Below are 23,732 nucleotides of genomic sequence, written 5' to 3'. Positions count from 1 at the left end.
CAAAAACAACCCAGCAAATCCAGCCTCTTCGAGGCCCAGGGAATTTGGTGAGTTCCTATCAGGGAGGAACATCACTCAATGACAGTCTGCTACCAAAACCCAAATGCCTTCTCTTAGGTAGAGGCCAAGTTTCAAGGGGTTTACTTGTTTGTTTGTTTGTTTTTGGGGAAGCGTTCTGTGAAAAGCTGTAATCTAAAGAACTATCTTCCTTTTTGGATTCGAGGACAAGTTGTTTCTACAGTTAGCTGAAAAAGCAAGTTTCTTTGTAACTTTAATGTGATAAAATAGAAGGCTGTCAATGTTTTATTGAGAGAATTTCCTGAAGCAGATAGGTGGTGAAGTGGATAGAGCACCAACCCTGAAGTCAGGAGGAACTGAACTCAAATGTGACCTCAGACACTTAACACTTCCTAACTGTGTGACCCTGTGCAAGTCACTTAAACCCAATTGCCTGGGTTGGGGGAGGGAGTGAGAGAGAGAGGGGGGGGGGAGAGAGAGAAAGAGAGGGAGGGAGAGAGAGAGAGAGAGGGAGGGGGAGAGAGAGAGAGAGAGAGAGAGAGAGAGAGAGAGAGAGAGAGAGAGAGAGAGAGAGAGAGAGAGAGAGAGAAAATAAATATGAATGAATGAATTTCCTAACCTGAAGGAGTCCTTGCAAGAAGGAGGTGGTCCATTTGTAATATGTATAAGTAATATCATATTGATTTATAATGAACTCTACTGGGGGAAAAGGAAGTAACAAATAAAAGGCTTAAGCCTTACTTGATAGAGATTGTGGCACAGTTGAATATATATGTCAGATTTGGTTTTCAGTCTCTACCCTGATGCTTATTATTATTTCTTTGAGAATGTCACTTGCCCTCTCTCTTCTGAAGTTTTCTCATCTAGGGAGTTCTATTTCATGAATATTTATTAAACTTCAAAGCCTATTAAGTTTTCTATATCTCTTAAACTGTTTCCTTACAATAAAGGTGCTTCATGAAATTAATTCATGCATATTTTTCATGAGTACATGCTGTATTTAATTTTGTTTTGTAGTAGTATATAGTTGGCACTTAAAGGCTCATTGTTTGATGACTTAAGGCTAATGAAATCTCATGGATAGTAACTGATGAAACTGAAATTTGAACACAGGTCTACTGGCACCCATTCTAATCTTCTTTCTACTACATTCCCAAATCTTCTGACTCCTGGCACAATTTTCTTTCCACTATTCCACAGAAAATTTTTGAGTTCAGGCAGAGCTGGGACAAGGTATTTGTGTATCCTTAGGCAAGATTTTAAAATTGTGCCCCCAGTGTATTACTGTCAAGTATTTGAGCCTTTAATATAACATGCAATGTGAATTGTAGCAAAAGAATTCCATTCCACATGACCTGTGTTTTACTTATATTCAAAATATTTTTAAACATCCTTTTTTTTTTGCATATTTCTATATACTATGTCCTAAGAAGAAGCTGTTTGCTTAGTCAACTGCTTATCCAGTGTTTGATGATAGTGATTTTTGAAGTACTTGAGAGGAGAGGAAGAGATAGATTAAAGAACTGGATAGTTTCAATTATTCTAAATCATGAAAATCAAACAAATCACATTCTCTAGGCCTCAGTTTATTCATCTGTCAAAAGAATATTGACTTAGTCCATTTCTAGTACAAAAATATCTGTTCTCCTCTAATTTCTGCATATAAAGTTTTTCTTTGGGCTTACAAGGTTTGTGGTTGGTTTTTTTGTTTGTTTGTTTTGTTTTGGTTTTTTTGGCTGCTGTTTGGATGTCAAAGGAGATTTTCTGTAAAATACCAGGCTTCCACAATAAACTGCTTGCTCTAAACTTTGTTTTCTCTCCTACTTTCTGCTATATGGTATCTGTATGACTTTGGACAAATAGTTTAACCTCCCTGGGCTTCAATTATCATCTGTAAAATAAAGAAGTTGGATTAGATGGCCTTTAAAGTCCCCTTTAATTCTAGTTCTATTGACACATTTATTTTCTCCTTCCCTCCTTCTCTACTTTCTTCTCTTTTTTCTTTCTCTCTTTCTCTCCTCTCTTCTTTCTTTCCTATTAGTTGTCTCTCCCTTCCTCCCTCCCTACTCCCACTTCCTTCTTATCTCTTTCCTCCACCCTCCTCTTTCTTTATGTTGATGTTTGTATGTATTTATAGATATATATCTATATATATATATATATAGATATATATCTACACACACACACACACACACACACACATATTCAATAGTCCATAAATATATTCAAAAGATCTGTTCATATTAAACTCTCAGGGGAAAACTCTTATATCCATGCAAATTGGCACCTTCTCTATAAATTACTGTCTTTGTTGTCTCAGATATTAAGAGGTTAAGTGATTTATACAGGATCACACAGCCAAGTTTTACTGGCTCTGAGGCAAGCTCTTTATCCACTATATCATTCTGCCTCTTTATGATACTACAAGCCCAAAGGAAATGCTTTAAATCATGGGTAGTGTTTTATTGCTGCTACTACTACTACTACTAGGAATAGCTAGCATTTATAGATCATTTTAAGGTTTTCAAAGTGCCTTATGTGTTGGCTCATTTGGTCCTTACAACAATCTGTTAAGTGGGTGCTTTGATTTTTACAAATGATGAAACTAAGACATTGTGACTTCAGTATCACACAGCTTATAAATGCAACTTGAGTTGAGTAAAAGAATTCCATTCCATGGAACCTGTATTTTTCTTGTATTAAAAATATTTTTAAATGTCTCTTATTTGCATATCTCTACATGATGTGTCTTAGGCAACTGTTTGCCTACCCCACTGCTTACCCGATAACTGATGATACTAATATTTGAAGTACTTGTGGGAAATGCAAATAAAAGAACTGAAATTGTTATCATTATCACTATTATTATTTTACAGGGGGAGTTATTTCCAATATATTAGTGCTTATTCTTCAACACAGAAGAAACACCTAAAATTTCCCAAACCCATTCTAATTTCTGATTCTCTTTCCAGCCTTCCCTCATTCTTCCCTGCTCCATCTTCCACACAGGTTGCAGCTGGTGAATAGAACGTTGAACCTGGAGTGAGAAAGAGCAGAATTCAAATTTATTCTCAGAGAGTACTAGATATACAACCCTAGGCAACCCTTTTTAATTTCAGTTTCTTTAACTATAAATGGCATTTAAAAAATATTGACATCACAAGATTGTTGTAAAGATCAAATGAGATGATGACTGTGAAAAGCACTTAACACAATACCTGGCACCTAGTAGGTGCTATATAAATAATGATTTCTTTCTCCTTGGTAGATAGTAAAATAAGCTTTTGTTTTTTCAAGTAACATTTGCAAAGTGTTTCTTTTTAACTCCAATGTTAAAAATATTATGATAGTTATTGACAATTGTGGGATAGAATCTTTAAAAATTGGAGCTGGAAGAAAGTGTAGAGCTCACCTATTACAAGTTCAGTGTTTTTAAAAATGATCAAACTGGGGCAGCTACGTGGTACAGTGGATAGAACACCAGCTCTGAGGTCAGGAGGACCTGAGTTCAAATCTGACCTCAGACACAACACTTCCTAGCTGTGTGACCCTGGGCAAGTCACTTAACCCCAATGCCTCAGGAAAAAAAAAGTGTAAAAATGATCAAACTGAGGCCAGTAGGGAAGCAAGAAATTTTCCAAGGTCCCATATAATTAGGTAACGGCAGAGCCTCAACTAGAAGCCAGACTACCATTACTTCTTTGCTGTTCTGCTCACTCTGGCTTATTAACTTTTTTCAAAAGAAATATAGACAATTTCAATTCTGTGTAACAGTTTCTATGGCAAAGAGACATTTTTATAAACTCCTATTATAATTAGTCTTGTAAAGACCTAATTAATATCTGAGACATACTACTATTTGACTAGTAATTGAACTTTGGCATTTTGAAAAAATTTCTAGAGGAAAAGCTTTGGTGGTACAGTGGATGGAGCAAGTGGAAGAATATTTCACTTCAAATTCAGTCACTCCCTGTTTGCCTCTGTTTCCTAAGCTGTAAAAAGAGCTGAAGAAGGAACTGGTAGATCACTCCACTATCTTTGCTAAGAAAACCCCAAATGGTCTTGAGGGGAAGAAAAAAAACCTAGAAAATCCTCCATGAGCAAATTGAAATACACTGTTTACAAATTGATAGCAATGTTCTGGGATGACATCAATCTGTGAATTACTGTGTTAGTCTCAGTAGTACAATCATCTGCAACTACTCTGAAGGACTTATGATAAAAAAAAAGTCTATCCATACCCAGAAAGGGAAATAATCAAGTATTTTTAACTTTTTTTTGAGGGTTTTTATTTTCATCAGAGTGGGAGATCTATATTTTCCTTCAACTTGACTTTTATGAAAATGTTTTACCTGACTTCACATGTGGTTTCTTAATTGTAGGTGGGCAAAAGGGAGAGAATCTAAAACTCAAAAATCTTTAAAAATTGTTTTGAATATAACTGGGTGAAAATATTAAATAATTTTTTAAAAAAGAATACCCCAAATGGAATCATAGAGTCAAACGTGCCTGAAATTGAGCAACAAAAAATTTCCAGAAAGTTGAATTTTAAAGAATTTCTTAAATAAGTACTTTTCAGGAAGAAATGTTTGTGTATTTTTCACCTTTCCATTCTGCATTGCTTGGTTTATTCATAACATTAGGCACCAAGCATCATATATACAAGAAAGTGAGGGAACTATTTGAATAGAAGCCAAATATATACCAGCTTCCAACCTTCTTTTCCTTGTAAATAAAACTATTAGTAAAAGGGTGTCCCATCATGCAACTGGGAAAGTCATAGAAAAATCTACATTTTAATTCTCATTTCCATGTTGTTTCTAATTGTATTTTTTAAGCCCAAAACTTGAAAATTCTTCCTCATGTGAAGATTTTTCCGGCATAGCCTCAGTTTCATGTTACTATTTAAGATATAAAATCCTAAAAGTGTTTTTGTAGAAAATGATTTAACAAAACTTGGGAGGCCTTTATTTTTGCTATTCCCCAGTCTACTAGAAGCAGTTAGAATTCATTTATGTATCATATCATCATCTGATCATGTAAACCCAGATCTCTTTCAGGGTTGGTTTATCTGGTCATCTAGCTACCAAGAGAAAAAAAACCACGCTTAAATTAATAACCTTTTCTAATTCTCCCTTTCAGTTCAGATTGGTTAACAGCCTATATTGATGCTACTTGTGAACTAGGCCATCTGTTCCTTTGGTTTGCTGTTGCTTTTGTTATTTTTTTTTCAAGAAAATAAATTATAAAATCTACTTCCTTGTAAACTCCTGGTGAAGGCAATTGTGTATTTCATAATACTTCAGTAATAGCATTTGATGCTTCTGTTATAATTAAATATCAGATTAGACTATATTAAAATAGTCTCTAATTTTGTAAAATTCTATTATGCTTTGTTTACTTTTCTAGATCACTTTAAGAAAACAGCTCAAAGTTGTTTACAAAAGTAAACACAAGAACTGTGTTGTAATTGGGCAAGTTTTGGTAGAAATTTAAGGTGTAAATTATTTATTTGCATTGAGCTCATCATTCATTAGAAGCAGCTGAGTGGCACAATGAATAGAGCAAGGAGCCTAAAATCAGAAAGACCCATCTTACTGAATTCAAAACTCTAACACAGTGATTCTGGGCAAATCACTTCACTCTGCCTCAGTTTCCTCATTTATAAAAGGAGCTAGAGAAGGAAATAAAGCACTGCAGTATCTTTGCCAAGGAAACCCCAAATGGGATCACAAAGATTTGGATGCAACTGGAAATAACTGACACAAAATAATAATCAGTCAGTTACCAAGTTTGAAATCCTTTACTTCTCTTATTCTAAGTACAAGGTAGTATTCTTAAGGAAAACTTCAAGAGTTCAGAGAATTATCGCAGCATTTATATTTTACCTTTTAATTTTTAATAACTAATTTTATGGTCTTTACTAATGAAGAAAAAAATTACATAATCATTTCTAACTGATTGAATTAGACAACTTTAATTTTATCAATCTCTAATTTGTTAGTGTTCCTCTCCCTCTAATATTCCTTTCCATTCACTGTCCAACTGTCCATATTTACTCATATATAGTTCTTTCATATATTTGCAGGAAGTAGAGATACCAATCTTCTGGTTTTGCCCTTTTTAAAAAGCATTTACATTCTTTTCAATTAGCAAATATTTATTTGTTTGTTTTATTTCAATGGAATTTTATTTTTAAAATTATTATTAATGTTTTATTTTCAAAACATATGCATAGATAATTTTCAACATTCACCCTTGCAAAACCTTGTGTTCCAAATTTTTCCCTCCCTTCTCCCTACCTCCTACCCTAGGCGGCAGGTAATCCTGTTAATGTTGAACATGTGCAATTCTTCACAATTATCATGCTGCACAAGAAAAATCAAATCAAAAAGGAAAAAAATGAGAAAAAACAAAACATAAGCAAACAGCAACAAAAAGAGTGAAAATACCATATTGTGATACACACTCAGTCCCCACAGTCCTCTCTCTGGGTGCAGATGGCTGTCTTTATCACAAAACCATTAGAACTGGCCTGAATCATGTTATTGTTGAAGAGAGCCATTTCCATCAGATCTGATCATTCTATAATCTTGCTGTTGCTGTGTACAATGATTTCCTGGTGCTGCTCATTTCACTTAGCATCAGTTCATGTAAGTCTCCCCAAGTTGCCCTGAAATCATCCTGCTGACTATTTCTTATAGAACAATAATATTCTATAACATTCCCCAAATGATGAGCAAAGATCCACTCAGTTTTTAGTTTCTTGCCACTACAAAAAGGGCTGCCACAAACATTTTTGCACTTGTGGGTCCTTTTTCCGCCTTTATGATCTCTTTGGAATACAGGCCCAGTGGAGACACTACTGGATCAAAGGGTATGCACAGTTTCATAGTTCTTTGGGCATAGTTCCAAAATGCTCTAGAGCATTCTCCACCAACAAAGTATGTCCATTGTATGTCCAAAACTGTCCCAGTTTTCCCAGATCCCTTCCAACAGTCATTATTGAAAGATTTTTTTTATTCCCTCCTATGGAAAGGAAGAAAAATAAAGCTCTTATAACAAGTTAAGCAAAACAAATATACCTTTTCATTTTTCTTAATATTCTTCCTATTTGCTGTTTTAAATTATATTATGTTATTGTTATACTAGCCTCAGAGTTCCTTGCTGCTATCCCTCAGTTATTAGACAGTGGATAGAGAACCTCATTTCTCCTGGAATGAGGAAGACTCACTTCCTGACTTCAAATCTGGCTTCAGATATTTGCTAGCTGTGTGACCGTTGGCAAATCACTTAACCCTGTGTGCCTCAGTTTCCTCATTTGGAAAGAAATAGCAAGCCACTCCATTATCAAGAAAACCCCAAATGGGATCATGGCTTAAAGGACTCAACAACACTACCACCACTTATCTCAGAATAGGTAGTTCTTCTCCTCCCTCTTTGGATAACAGTCTTATTAGCAGAAGCCATAAGATCATAGTAATGAGGGAAAGGAAAGGGGGAACCCCATTTCTCGTCGCAGAGATCCCATAGGCACAGTGTCCCCTGTAAATGAATTTACAGGCCCAAAAACCTAGATTGATAAATAAAAGGTTTATTGTAGAAATTTGGAAGTAAAGTTCAGTTAGAAAGATGCCAGGGCCAGAGGTGACCGCTGGACAGGCAGGAACCCTTACATGGCTGGAAGGATACCATGTGTTGGCTGGGAGGGCTCCTGCAAAGAGAGCGCTCAGGCTCATTTCTTTTATACCTAGAAGATGATGGGGGGGGTACCTCTAAATTCTTGGCGGGCTTTTCAGTTAGCTCAGATCAGGTGAGGGCTAGGGGAAGCTGAGCTGATAGTGGGGCTGGGCCCGGATATTCAAAGGGTGCCTTTGACCAGGATTTGTGAATCAAGGTCAGCCATGGGTTGAGCAATTAGAAAGGAATCTTAAAGGACCTCAAGCCCCATCAATAGTATGACATTTATATCCTTTTTTCATCATAAACAGAAGTTCTTTGAGGATAAGGACCCTCTTTTATCACAGTGGCACATAGTAAATGCTTCTTAATTGAATATCATGCATTTCTAAAAGTTACAGAGGAAAATTATAGGATATGTGGTGCTATAAAATGTCAGTGTGCTCACTCTCAATGGAAATTTAGGCAATGATTTGATGTGGATATTTTGTACAAAAGTAATATAAGCAGTTCAGTGAGAGCAATAGAACTCCAGAAGTCTGCATCATCTTTTAAAAGATAGAATCAAGGGGAACCTTACTTCGACCATTAGTGTCCTTACTTTGTAAAGGAACTGAAAATCAGCAGGTGATAGAAATCTTACCAGTTTGATTAGAACAAAGTGATTAGTCAAACCTTTGACTTCCAGCCCTGATGATCCATGTTTTGAGGGATAAGAAAGTTGAATCACACCCAGCTTTAAGTTGATATATATTCCTTCCTTCAGTGTAGTAAATAGATCATTGGATGGAAAGATGAAATGTGAGGACAAATTCCACGTCAAACAATTACTGTTTTTTTGTTATTAACAATTTGTTGTTAACTCCAGTCAGCCTTGGTCTTCTCATATGTAGAATGGGTGTAATAAAAACACCAACTTCACAGGGTTGTTGTAAGGATCAAATGAGATATTAATATGTCTGTCTGTCTGTCTGTCTGTCTCTCTCTCTCTCTCTCTTTGTCTCTCTTTTTCTTTGTCCCTCTCCAAGCTCTAGGTATACACACATATCTATATATGTTCTATATATATATATGTAAATATCTATATTTATATGTTTACATAATAAGAAAACTTTAAAGCACTATAGAAATTTTGGGTATGATCATAATATAGGTCAACTAACATAAATAGGAAAACTATGATAACATTTGGAGTTATATGCTCTTTTATAAGGTTTTTATTCCATGTGATATATTTTCATCACTCCAATCTGTGTATTCAAAGTATATGAGACTAAAAGGAATTTAAAATTTATTCAAATAAATAAAAGCTATGCTTCAAAGTAGGTGCCTTGAAAAGTTTCACAGTGATTCTAATAATGCTGTTATTCTTAAAACATTCTATAAATTTCTTTTAAAATTGCATTCAGAGTGAGTTTATGGAAAAATTGGGGGGGAAGGGAAAACTTTATTACTTATTTTTGTCCCCTTCCAATTTAATTTTTAACAATTTAATCACCAATGATATTCATTGGAACTTTTTCCAAACGATTTGTGACTATTTTTAAAATCAAATCAGTCTTTAAAATATGATGAATTATGTTTTGAAGATAGCTCTTAAATGTATGAGCTGAAATGAGTAATATAGCTTCATGAGATGTCTACTTTGAAAGAATTAGCATTCATTAGCATATATAAATTCAATTCATTAAACCATTTCAAGAAGCACTTAATATATATAGCACACTGAATTAGTTGAAGGGGATATGCAGAGTTTAGATAAGACTCAGTTTTGTCTTTCTTAGAATTTAAAACCTTTAGAGGGTAGGAGGAAAATAAGATTGATACTCAGTGAACCTTGATAAGTGTGTCAGAAAGATGCAAAATAAAGTTTTGAAATCATAGAAAAAGGTCTTGAGAACATGGTAAAAAGAATGCTGTATTTGGTAATAGTGAACTGAGTTCAAATATTGATTCTCCTATTTACTGAGACATCTTGAGCAAGTTACTTAAACTCTGGACTTAAGTTTCCTCATATGAAAAAGGAAAAGCTTGAGTTATACCCTTCAAGCAATATGATCTGAAGATACATTTTAAAAATACATTTTAAATTATTTAACACTTTCACTAACTTATTTTTAGACTTAAAAAAATTGGCTTCCTTTGAGCCTTACAACAATTTTGTTTGTACTTCAGATATTATTCCCATTTTACAGAGGAAGGATTTTAAATTGAATTTAATTCAGTAACACCCAAAATCAGAGTTAGGATATGTCAAAGATAGAATCCAAACAAGGTAGTTTTGGGGGATTCCAATCATATATTTTATTTACTAGGTCTTGGTACTTCTAATATGTTTTTTAGAAACACAATTTTATTCTAAAAGATTCAGCACCTAGTTTCCCAAAGAAATAGACAGAGCATCTAAAAGTACTAATGTTAAAACCAAGGAATTTTAAAGTAAAAATTCTTTACTTTGGAGACTATTTTTTTCCCATTACATATTTTCTGGTCATGAAATCTGAGGTACAGAGTACAGATTCCATAATGACTAACATCTTTCTAGAGCAAAATAGATTTTCAGTACCCATATACTAAAGCAATATTTAAAACAATAGAACTTCTGTACTACCAATGCATCTGGACTTTGCTTTGGAAAGATATCAAAATGGAAATTGACTTTGGAGGAGCCATCATGATATAGTAGAAAGAGCTCTGAATTCAAGTTTAGAGGATCTGGGCTCAAATCCTAGGTTTTCTCCTGGCTTGTGTGAGTTGGATTAGATAACCTCTAAGGTCCTTTTGAAATCAAACTTTTGACTTACAATTCTATCATAGAATAAATCCATCAATGACTTGCCATTACTTCTAAGGGGTTAATGTGTAAAAAGGAAATGAAAAGCTATATGTTTTTCTTGACATAAAAGAAGCTCTTTTCCAATGAATTATTCATGGATGATTGTATCACTTATCAAGAATACACTACACAAATGTACACCCCCCCAAAAAATCATCTAATCATAGCCAAAGACTGCAAGTGAACCCTGCTGGATAGTATGTGTCATAGGGCTAGACAATGGGGGTGGTAGGACTAAATCCTTAGTTCCATAAATAACCCAGGTCAGATTCTGCTGAAAAAAGGAAGTCTGGCTTGAAAATGATATTATGAGCTGTGGTCTTATAAGAGGAAGAGTTAAACAGCCATCTCTAACAACTCACCAGAATACTTGAATTCAATTCATTCAAGTATTTATTGAGCAATTCCTATGGGCCAGAATTGTACTGGGTACTTTGGAGTGTAAAAGTCTGGTCGTCTCTAAGTTATCCTTCCGTTGAGACTGCCATCTCAACTCAATCTCCCAGCCAGACTCTTCTCCAGGATCAATGTTGCCTCTTTTACCCTTGCAGAGAAATACTTCAACCAATGAACTTGCTCTTCTTAAAGGTGCAAACTTCTTTAAACATGTAAACTCTTCCTCAGAAGTCTAAAGGTGTAAACTCCCCCTAAAGGCCGGAACTAAAGGTGTGAATTCTGAGCTAGAGAATTGCCCAGACAACCTGAGTTCTCACCTTGTAATTCTAACATCTCCCCCTTTCTTTTGATTTAGAACATAGGGTGGTCATGGCCTTGAAACATAAATCCATCAATATGGGAGGTATTACACATAATTACATAAATTACATAAACACATAGTAACATAACACATGCTAGAAGTGATGTAACAAATAACATGATCAAATAATCATAAATTGAGAATTTATAAATGTCTGTAAGTCCATTGTCCATTAGTCTCAACTTGTGTTAGGAAATCCAATGATTCCTGCCGGTTTTAAAGTTCTTTAACAGTCTTCTTATTAGCCATGCTCTTTCAGTGTCAGATGTTTCTTAGATTTTCTCCTTTGTTTTGAGGTCTTTCTCTTTTTCTGTCTATCTCTGATGGACAAGGCGAATATGACTCGTTGGGACCCATCTGATTCCTTCTCTATCTGAAGAAATACAAGCAAACCCTCTCCCCCAGGCAGTTAACCTATCTGGTCCCTCTATTGTGCATACCTTTTTTTGGAGAGTTGGTTTACCTTCACAGCCCTCATAGTCACATGAGGCAGTAACCAATAAAAACAGGTTACTCAAAAAATTTTCCACCCACAGGGGGAAAACATTTTATAACAATTTGTTTTCCTTATTTACTTATGACATGTTGTTTTAAAAGACTTATTTTTCCACCCATAGAGGTCTGGATTTTTAAAAAAATTCATTCTGTACATCAGAATTCCCACAAAGGATAACTACTAAAAGCCACCAAGGCCAACTTATAGCACATTTTCTGAGTATCCAACATGTGAAGGTCCAGGCTAGCTCCTCTGAAGGGCTCAGAATCAGTCCTTGTCAGGATAAGCAAAAGTCCTTGCCCCATGTTGGGCGCCAAATTGTAAATGGTCCTGTTGTCTCTAAGTTATCCTTCTCTGGGAGGAGATCTCTTTTCTGTGGAATCTTTTCCTCTGTGAGCAGGTTTCTTGGGAAGCTTCTGGAGCCTCCAGCCAAACTCTCTCCTTTTTGTACAAAAGAAGTGTGAGGGGAAAAAACCCAACTTCTCTACTGAATAAACTTCCCAGTTTAATTGGAGAAAATTAGAAAATAGTATAAGACAGGTTATTAAATGCTTACCTTCTTGACTCAGTCAACAAGTTTTTAAATGGGGAGGGAAATAATTCCTGCTCCAAGAAGCTGAGCCATAGAGGATAGATCAAAGAGTAGGGAGGCAGATTTAAACTCATCATAAGAGAAAAAGAACTTGCTCACATTTAGAACTGTCTAAAAACGGAATGGTTTTCTGTATCAGGTTGCTGTTTTGAGGAGGGGCTAGGTAAGGGAAGAAGGGAGAAAAATTTAGAACACAAAGTCTTACAAAAATGAATGTTGAAAATTGTATTTATATATATATATATATATATATATATATATATTTGTAAAAATGAAATACTATTAAAAAGTAAAAAGAATAAATTTTAAATAAGCAAAAAAAAAAAAAAGAAATGATTTTTGCCCTGCAGGGAGGGAGTGGTGTGGGTTTCCATCTTTGAAAGCCATCAAGCTAAGACTGGATTATTTTGTTGAGTTATGTTATAATGAGATTTGTGCTTTGAGTATAGATTGTATTAAATGCTCTCTCAAGTTCCTTCTGGCTCTGTAATTATATAATTCTTTGAAATTATCAACATATACTATATGCACAATGTGGTTTTATGATTAGGTAAAGGAAATTCTTTGTACTCTACCCATCCTCTTGTTTCTTTTCATCACACAGACTCTCACTGAAGAGAAAATTATAGTACACACATAACAAAGAATCATCAGAATTAGATTTCTTTTCTGTTGATCGGCTACTATAATTTTTCTTGGATTTCAGTGCATGGCCAATCTCACAGATAAATTTTGATCTCTGCCACATACATACTTATACATTTTTTTTATGCTCAGAGACAATATGGCATACCGGCAGCCTACCTCAAAATCAGAAAGACCCACTTTCACATCCTTCCTTTGACCTGGTGTGAGATATTCTTTCAGTGTCCTAGGAAATTGTTACAGCAAAGGGAATGACTTGCATTAGTAGAGGGAGGGAGTCCCCCCACCTGTAGGATCTTATACCAATCCAGTCCCTATCCCTGTCTTTTTTCTTTAGCAATAACATGCAGCAGTGGCTGAAGAGTCCTGTGTGAAAGTTGGAAAGGATTTGAGGCAGAGAAGGTAAAGAAATGATATAAAGAAAAGAAAGTAGGTCTTGTGAGGAAAAGGTAAATGGAATTCGAACTATTTGGTTTTTGAGAAAAGAAAGATTGTTGATAGTGCTGGCTGAGATGATTAACTATGAACTATTTTCAAATATAGGGTCATTGTAAGTAGAAGGTGACTGCTTGGCTATTCATCATTTTTATTGTGTTGAATGATTTTACTTAAGGGGAAAATGTCATGTATTCATACATAGGATAAGTTGTTTATAGGCTTATAAAATATTGCCTCATTTTGCAGATGATGAAAGTAAGGCCCAAGGATTTTAGAGAAGCATATTGTCTAGTACTACTCAGGTGATTTTCCTGCCATTTTTTTGCCCTTCTCAAGACCACATCTAGAGTATCATATTGCCAACAGAGGTTAACTTCAGGACCATCATCTGTCTAATCTTATATAGTATGCTTTTTTAAATGCATCCCAAGAAAAAATTATCTTTTTTTCTGAATCCAATAGTATATTATTTTTCAAATTACATGTAAAGATAGTTTTCAATATTCATTTTTGTAAAATTTTGTGTTCTAAATTTTTCTTCCTCCCTTTCTTACCTCACCTTTCCCCCAGACAGCAAGCAATCTGATATAGGTTATATATGTACAATCATTTTAAGCAATTTCCCTATTAGTCATTTTTTGGGGAAAAAAAATCACAAGAAAGAAAAAAAATGGTGAAAATAGTATATTCAATCTGCATTCACTTCTGGATGAAGATGGCATTTGCTATCCCAAGTCTATTGGAATTATCTTGGATCAGTGTATTGCTGAGAAGAGCCAAGTCTACATAATTAATCACCACATAGTCTTGTTATTGTGTACAATGTTCTCCTGGTTCTGCTCACTTCACTCAGCATTATTACATGTAAGTCTTTTCCAAGCTTTTCTGAAATCAGCCTGTTTATCTTTTCTTATAAAACAATAATATTCCATTACATTCATATGTACCATACTATAGAACAATAACTTATTCAGCCATTCCCCAATTGATGAGCATTCACTTATTTTCCAATTCTTTGCCACCATAAAAAGAGCTGCTTTAAACATTTTTGTACATGGATCTTTTTCTCTCATAATTTCTTTGGAATACAGACCTAGTAGAAACACTGCTGGATCAAAGGCCATGCACAGTTTTGGGGCATAGTTCCAATTACTCTCCAAAATGGCTGGATCAGTTCACAATTCCACCAGCAATGTATTAGTGTCCCAGTTTTCCCACGTCCCCTCTAACATTCATCTTAGCCAATCTGATAGCTGTAAGTGATACTTCAGAGTTATTTTAACTTGCATTTCTCTAGTCAGTAGTGATTTAGGGCATTTTTTGATATGACTATAAATGGCTTTAATTTCTTCATCTAAAAATTATTCATATCCTTTGAACCTTTTTGTTTAGTTTTTGTCATATCATGCTATTGCATATATTTTGTATGATTTAAAATTTGCAGCCTTTAAAGCCATCAGATTTTTGTCCAAGGACATCTTATCATGCTGCCATTAATCCACTCTTCAAAAACCCATAATTCTTCATTTACCCTTTCCTCCTTTATTTCTTCCTCTGAAAGATGTTACTTTTTTTTTTTTTTTTTTTTTTTTTTTTTACCAAAGCCAACCTTTCTCCTGGATTTTATCTTGTTTCATCTGCTCTAAGACCTTTCCCCATTTATCATTTCCTCTCCTAATCTCTCAAATTCATTCATGCAAAGAGCAACCTAATAAAAATTAGAACTATGCCATGTTCTGGTAGCCTCCAAAAAATGAGTCAGAGGTCTTCAGGCCAAGGCTGACCTACTTTTTCAGATACATTATAGAGAAGATTTTTGTTCATGTATGGGTTGAACTGGATTGCCTCAGGTCTATTCTAACTCAGAGTCTATGATACCTTTGTGGTATTGGGTAAATCATTCAACATTAAGCATTACTTTAATCATGAAAAAATGAGGGAAGGGGAAATTAGACTAGAAAATTCTAAGGTATTTTCCAGCTATCAATCCTGTGATCTTAAGAGACTAGTAGACTTGTTCAAGGTCAGGTATATGGAAGATTTACAGCTAGAATTTAAAGTAATTATTTACTCTGTCTTATCAATAGAGTCTACAAAGTTTTGTATCAGAAGATAACTATGGTCTCCACATAGGATGGTGCCCTATCCACAGAGGGAAAAAAATGTTTAGAGAGCTGCTGGAGATAGTGTTTGTCCTAGTTTTATTCAGAGAGCCATATTTGTATAAACATATAATAACAGAAGGTTGACTTGGATTCAGGAAGATGCATCTGAATTTTTCCTTAGATGTTTTAAAACTAGCTGAGTGACTTGGACAGGACATTTAACCTATTAGGGTCTAAGTTCTCTCATCTATAAAATGAGGGAATTAGATTCAATGACCTCAATTATTAATTCCTTATTTTTTAATTGTGAATTTAATTATTAACAAATGCAACATATTTATTTAACCTAGATCAGATTACTTACTATCTTGGGGGGAGAAGGTAAAGAAGGGAGGGAGAAAAATTTGGAACACAAAGTCTTATAAAATAAATGTTGAAAACATATATCTTTACATGTATCTGGAAAAATAAAATGCTATTGAAAATTGAAAAAAAATGCAAAACTTTCAATATACCAAGAATAACGAGGATAAGAATAAGAAATAATGAGTTTCTGTTACATGTGTGTTTTGGTGTGTGTGCATGTGTGTGTGTGTGTGTGTGTGTGTGTTTGAATTATGCAAGGTACGTCAGAACCTTGGCACTTGTTTTAAATCCTAAATATACATAGTGAGCAGCTAGATGGCACATTGGAAAGTGCACTGGGCTAGGAATCAACAAGGCACCTCTTCCTAAATTTAAATCTAGCCTCAGAACTGGAGAAGTATCTTTGCCAGAAAACCCCAGATGGGATCATTAAGAGTTGGATATGAATGAAATGACTCAACCATAGCAAAATTTGCATGTAATACACATATGAGTGTGTGTATATTATATATGTAATAATTAAGGTGGTATCAAAATTGGATGGTGGTTCATATGCACTTTCAAGTTTTATTCTGTGCATTTCTAAATGTTTTATTGATGTTCTTTTGTTTATATAGCTATCACTGCCCACTTATTCCCCCTCCCTTTTAACAAATATATATATTCTAGGAAAGCAAATCAGCCTATTTGTCTAACTAAGAATACATATCTCATTCTTCATCTCTATTGCCATTCCAAAGATTATCACGAATTCCTCTTCAGTGATGCCTTTCTCAGCATTTACTTAAGAAATTAACTTTTAATTAACTTTTGTTCCATATAAAGGGGTTGGTCAAAGAGTGTCTGTTATCCCTTTGGCCAAATAATTCTAACTATGTATGCCTCCACCTTTCCTGAGTTTCTATTCCTACATCATTTTCTCTGCTTTGAGAGATTAATCAGGATTCTCAGAAGAAATATAGAATACCTATTTAACATGTGTCACTGCATGGCACATAAAGAATGGACTAAAGTAAGACATAGCAAGCATGACAACACATAAATAGTGACATGGTTAGTGCAATGCTAGGAAGAATGATAAAGGATCCAGGTTCAAATATTACTTTTGCCACTAATTTGTGTGACAGTGGATAAGTTCCTCTGTATGGAATCTGAAAAGAGACTCTTCATCTAGCCCAACCCTTTCATTTTACAGATAAGGAAACTGAATCACAGAAATATGAAATACTAAGTGGAAGAGACAGGACTGAAACTCAGGTCACTCTTACTTTAAATTAAGTTCTTTATTGTTCATTATTGAATCATTTTTTCCCTTCATATCTGACACTTTATAACCTCATTTGAGATTTTCCTGGCAAAGATACTGACATGATTTGCTATTTCTTTCTTCAGCTCATTTTACAGATGAGGAAACTAAGGCAAATAGACTTAAGTGACTTTCCCAAGGTTGGACCTATAATAAGTATCTGAAGCCAGATTTTAACTCAGGAAGATGAATCTTCCTGACTTTAGGCACAGCGCTCTATCTACTGTAACATCCAGCTGCCCTTCTTTTTACTGCACCACCTTCTCTTGGCTAGGTCTTAAGTTTCCTCATTAGTAAAATGAGGAGATAAGATTAGATGACTTATAAACTTTCTTTCCTCTTTAAATCTCCGATCCTAAGTTAAATGAAACTTCTATGGTTGGATCTACTAAGTTGAAGCCTAATGACTTTTTAAGGACAAAGTAGACTTTGAAGTCCTGTTCACATTTAGGAGTCTAAGATTGGCAGATAAAATTGCTATGTCATGGTCAGTAATGTTAAAGATCATAGGAAAAGCAGAAAACCACCTCAAGATTTAAGAAAGAAAAATATTTTGGTTCCCAAAAAATAAAAGAGAATAGAACCTGCTAATTATAGTCCATTGTGCTTGATTTTGATTGTTAGAAAATTCTACAATTAATAATTAATGAAAATCTTTAAAATGATGCCAAAGAATCTGTAAATAGATCATGCCACATACAACTCACTGTCATATTTTGACAGGAATACTAAACTTGGTAGATGAGAAAAATGTTGGAAGTATATTTTACTGAGATTTTAGTGAAACGTCTGAAAAGGCACCTCATACTATTTTTTATGGAGAACATATAAAGATATGAATTAGATGATAACACAATTTGATGAATTCAGAGATGGTTGCATGATAAGACCAAAGTTATAATTAAGTTGTTAATATATAATGCTGGAGAATGTGAGGCAAGATAGAAATTAGAGAGTTTTTAATATTTTATTTGAAAGGGAGAGATTTACTGGGACCAAATGGATCCATGGTTTGGTCCCAGGGCTGAATGAGACTATCGTCTCCAAGAATCCAGCAATGAATGTCAGATACAAAGATTCTTTTATAGGGTAACAATGAGAGTAGGCACCTGGGATGGGGATGACCTAATGGGGAGAGGTACTAGAGATGGGGAGAGGCTCCTGATATTCTAATGATGTCTAAGATATAAAATCTTTATCCTATCAAGCATTCTAATGATTAAGAGGGAATGGTTATAGTCTGAGGCAGAGTAACTGAGGTAGGACAATTAGGGAAACTGAGTCAGGACATTAAAAGGGAACTGTGGCACAACAAATGGGTTAACATGGCAGCATGTCACCAGTGTAGTACACTCAGGAATACATCTATGCTTGATCCTCTGCTATTTAGTATTCTTTATCAATGACTTGGATAAAGGTATAAATGATATGCATACTTATCAAATTTCCTGATTTATTAAGACTAGGAAGGATAGCTAATATCGGTCAAAGAATCCCAAAACCCCATGACAATCTTGAGCCCAGGGCTCAAGATTGTCATGGGGTTTGGGGATCTAAATATGATAAAGTGAAATTCAATAGGGTTAAGCAATAATAATTCCTGGCTTTTATAGAATGCATTAAAGTTTTCAAAGTACCTTGCATGTATTCTCTCATTTGATTTCATTAATCAATGTAAAGTTTTATACTTTGGTACAAAAAAATCAACTTCACAATTCACAGCTATGTGGTGATTTATCTGTAAAAGCTTTTGAAATTTTTGTTAGATGTCAGCTGTGTGAGATGTTGTCAAAAGGACTAATTCAATTCTGAACCAAATTAAGAAAGGATATGCCTTTTTCCCCAGCAATAATGATAATCCTTTATTCTGCTCTCATAATATCTCAGCTGTAATATGGCATTCAGGTCTAGACATCAAAATTTACAAAGGATGTTAATAAGCTAAAGAGTGTGCAAAGGAGGGTGACTAGCATAGTGAGGAATCTTGAGTTTATGTCATGTGAAGGTAGGCTGAAGGAACTGAGAATGTTTTATGTGTTGGTTAATTTTGCTGAATTCTCTTTTGTTATTGTTATAAAGGATAGTTTAATGGGTGAGAGAGGAATATATTTGGAAATGTAGATGATCTAAAAATAAAAAATATTAATATCTTTCATGGGGAAAGGATACAATAGCCATCTTTAAGTATTTGAAGGCTTATATATGACCTGGCAGAAAAATTACACTTGCTGCATTTGATACTTGAGCTGCAGTTTCTGGTGCCTTGAAGAAAACTCACAGGAGTAATATAGGATATTTTAAGTTTGTAAGAGAAACAGAGCAATACTGATCACATGACACTCTTTTTATGACATTCTCAAATGTTTGAGATATGTTTTTTTTTTACTTCTACTTTTAGCTATGCCAATAACTTCTTGGATTTTTTTTATTTGTGATATCATATGTCTGAGAAGTGGAAATTTTGGTGATGTTTGTGAAAGTCATTGTGAAATAGGAAAGGAAGGTGTTGGTATTCAATCTGTTTCTAAGATTTGAGAAATATGCAGTGCTTACCAAGTGCACACATCTCATTAATAACAATAATAATTGTGTGAAGTTTTTTGGAGAATGAAATAAATTGTTTTTCAAATGGCTGCTAACTTGATAGGACATAATTACTAAATTATTTGGATCTAACTACTTAATAAACTGCTAGGCATTTCTTTTAGAAAAATCACTGCCCTTGATAGTAAAGGATAGATGGGAAGAGAGGAGGATTTTTTTGGGAAAGATAATGAATACTATTTTGGATTAACTTTAAAATGCTTATGGGGTTTGAAATGTCCAAAAGTCAGCTGGTGATTTAAGAGTAGAGCTCAGGAGTTATTGGTCTGCTTATCTTGGATCAGCCTTACCCATTTTATGGTAATAGATTAGAAGTGGGGACAGGGATCTATGAGGAAGAGCCAGGGTGAAGAATTTTTTTTCCTTTTTTTTAATTATAACTTTTTATTTACAAGATATATGTATGGATAAATTTTCAGCATTGACCCTTGCAAAACCTTCTGTTCCAACTTTTCCTCTCCTTCCCCCCATCCCCTCCCCTAGATGGCAGGTAGACCAATATATGTTAAATATGTTAAAGTATATGTTAAATACAGTGTGTGTGTGTGTGTGTGTATACACATATATACATATATACGCATATACATACAATTATTTTACTGCACAAGAAAAATAGAATTTAGAAATAAGGTAAAAATGACCTGAGAAGGAAATCAAAAATGCAAGTGGACAAACAGAGGGAGTAGAAATGCTATGTTGTGGTTCACACTCATTTCCCATAGTTCTTTCGCTGGGTGTAGCTGGTTCTTTTCATTATTGAACAAACGGAATTGATTTGCTTCATCTTATTGTTGAAGAGAGCCATATCCATCAAAATTGATCATCATAGAGTATTGTTGTTTAAGTATATAATGATCTCCTGGTCCTGCTCATTTCACTCAGCATCAGTTCACGTAAGTCTCTCCAGGCCTTTCTGAAATCATGCTGGTCATTTCTTACAGAACAATAATATTCCATAACATTCATATGCCACAACTTATTCAGCCATTCTTCAACTGTTGGGTATCCATTCAATTTCCAATTTCTAGCCACTACAAAAAGGGTTGCCACAAACATTTTTGCACATGCAGGTTCCTTTTCCTTCTTTAAGATCTCTTTGGGATATAGACCCAGTAGTAACACTGCTGGATCAAAGGATATGTACAGTTTGATAACTTTTTGAGCTTAGTTCCAATTTGCTCTCCAGAATGGTTAGATGCATTCATAATTCCACTAACAATGAATCACATCCCCTCCAACATTCAGCATTATCTTTCCCTATCATTCTAGCCAATCTGCCAGGTGTGTAGTGGTATCTCAGAGTTGTCTTAATTTGCATTTCTCTGATCAACAATGATTTGGAACACCCTTTCATATGAGTAGAAATAGTTTCAATTTTATCATCTGAAAATTGTCTATTCATATCCTTTGACCATTTATCAATTGGAGAATGGCTTGATTTTTTATAAATTAGAGTCAATTCTCTATATATTTTGGAAGTGAGGCTTTTATCAGAACCTTTGATAGTAAAAAATGTTTTCCTAGTTTATTGCCTGCATTAGTTTTGCATTATTGTCTGCATTAGTTTTGTTTGTACAAAAGCTTTTTAATTTGATATAATCAAAATTTTCTATTTTGTGATCAATAATGATCTCTAGGTCTTCTTTGGTCACAAACTCCTCCTCCACAGGTCTGAGAGGTAAACTATCGTATATTCTTCTAATTTATTTATAATTTCATTCTTTATGCCTAGATCATGAACCCATTTTGATCTTATACACCAATATCTTGGTGTATGGTGTTAAGTGTGGGAATATGCCTAGTTTCTGCCATATTAATTTCTAATTTTCCCAGCAGTTTTTGTCACAGTGAATTCTTATCCCAAAAGCTGGGGTCTTTGGGTCTGTCAAACACTAGATTATTAAAGTTATTGATAATTTTGTCCTGTAAATCTATTTCACTGATCAACTAGTCTATTTCTTAGTCAATACCAAATGGTTTTGGTGACCACTGCCATAATATAGATTTAGATCTGGTACAGCTAGGTCACCTTCATTTGATTTTTTTTTCATTAGTTCCCTTAAAAGTCTCGACCTTTTGTTCTTCCAGATGAATTTTGTTGTTATTTTTTCTAGGTCATTAAAATAGTTTTTTGGGAGTCTGATTGGTATAGCACTAAATAAATAGATTAGTTTAGGTAGATTTGTCATCTTTATTGTGTTCACTCAATCTATCCAAGAGCACTTAATATTTTTCCACTTGTTTAGATCTGACTTTATTTGTGTGGAAAGTGTTTTGTAGTTTTGCTCATATAGTTCCTGACTTTCCCTTGGCAGATAGATTCCCAAATACTTTATACTATCGGCAGTTAGTTTAAATGGAATTTCTCTTTGTATCTCTAATTGTTGGATTTTGTTAGTGATATATAAGAATGCTGATGATTTATGTGGGTTTATTTTGTATCCTGCAACTTTGCTAAAGTTGTGGATTATTTCTAATAGCCTTTTAGTAGAATCTCTAGAGTTCTCTAAGTATACTACCATATCATCTGCAAAGAGTGATAATTTGATTTCTTCATTACCTACTCTAATTCCTTTAATCTCTTTCTCAACTCTTATTGCTGAAGCTAATATTTCTAATGCAATATTGAATAGTAATGGTGAAAGTGGGCAGCCTTTTTTCACTCCCAATCTTATTGGGAATGGTTCAAATTTATCCCCATTATATATGATACTTGCTGATGGCTTTAAATAGATGCTCCTGAGTATTTTAAGGAAAATCTGTAAGGATCAATTTTTTAAAATTACCCCTGCATATGTTTTGTAAATAAAAAGCTTTAATAAAATTAAAATAAATAAATAAATACTGTCAACTTGACTAATCCCATAAAAAAAAAAAAAAGAAAGATGGTGGGTTCAAATCCCATCTCTGATACATAAAAGCAGTGAGATTTTGAAGAAATTACTGACACTGTTTCAAGGATAACAAGAAGAAAACAGTGAAAATACTATGCTTTGATCCACATTCAGACTCCATAATTCTCTCTGTGGATGCAAATGGCACTTTCCATCACAATTTTATTGGATTTGCTTTGAATCATCTCATTGTTGAAGAGAGCCAAGTCCATCACAGTTGATCATCACATAAACTTATTATTACTGTATACAATATTTTCTTGGTTCTGCTCACTTTACTCAGCAAGTAAATTCATGTGGTCTTAAGGAAAAGTTTTTGGGTTTTTTTTTAAGCAGATAGTTATATAGTTCTTTAAGATTTGCCGAGAGTGTACTAAATCCACTTTATATATGAGAACTTTTCACTGAAGTTAGATAAAGGACAGAGTATTTTCTAATTCTTATGAAGAAAAAAAAAAAAGCCCATCTAGCCGGTGTATTTCCTTATTGCTTTTCTGAGAACAAATATGGTCATTAATTGTACAACATGCAGTTTATGTATGATGAGTCATTCTAAATAGCTAAATTTTCTAAATAAACTAACATTTTATGCCTCCACCCCATTTTCATACTCAATTTTAGTTATTTTTGTTAGAAATCTTTCCTAAATGTTCCTGATTTCTTAAACAGATGATCCATTCTAACCTTTTCTTGAAGAATATAAAATGAATATCAATTATGACAAATCACTCCAGTATCTTTGCCAAGAAAACCTCAAATGGGGTCATGAAGATTCAGACATGGCTAATTGACTAAACAACAAAAATATCAAAGAGGGGAGAAGTAAGTAGGCATTTATGTAGCACCTACTGTATGCCAGGAATTGTGCTAAGTGCTATATAGAGATCTCAGATATTAGAAAGCACCTGAGATGTCCTTTGAAATGTCCTTCTACAAGATAAGAAAGAGATGGGGAAAAGGTTATTTGCACAAAATCATGGAGGTGAAAAACTGTA

The 23,732-nt window shown here is 34.2% G+C and overlaps 1 protein-coding gene across 1 annotated transcript in view; it reads left to right on the top strand.

The window, feature by feature from the left end:
* The window catches only part of PIP5K1B (phosphatidylinositol-4-phosphate 5-kinase type 1 beta), a 338,341-nt gene that overhangs the window by 1,546 nt on the left and 313,063 nt on the right, over positions 1–23,732 (top strand). The gene's annotated exons all lie outside the window — the stretch shown is intronic.

This window comes from Sminthopsis crassicaudata, chromosome 1 (genome assembly GCF_048593235.1).
Source record: "Sminthopsis crassicaudata isolate SCR6 chromosome 1, ASM4859323v1, whole genome shotgun sequence".
Taxonomy (NCBI): domain Eukaryota; kingdom Metazoa; phylum Chordata; class Mammalia; order Dasyuromorphia; family Dasyuridae; genus Sminthopsis; species Sminthopsis crassicaudata.
The sequence above is the reverse complement of the archived record's forward strand: the minus strand, read 5'-3'. Positions and strand labels throughout refer to the sequence as shown.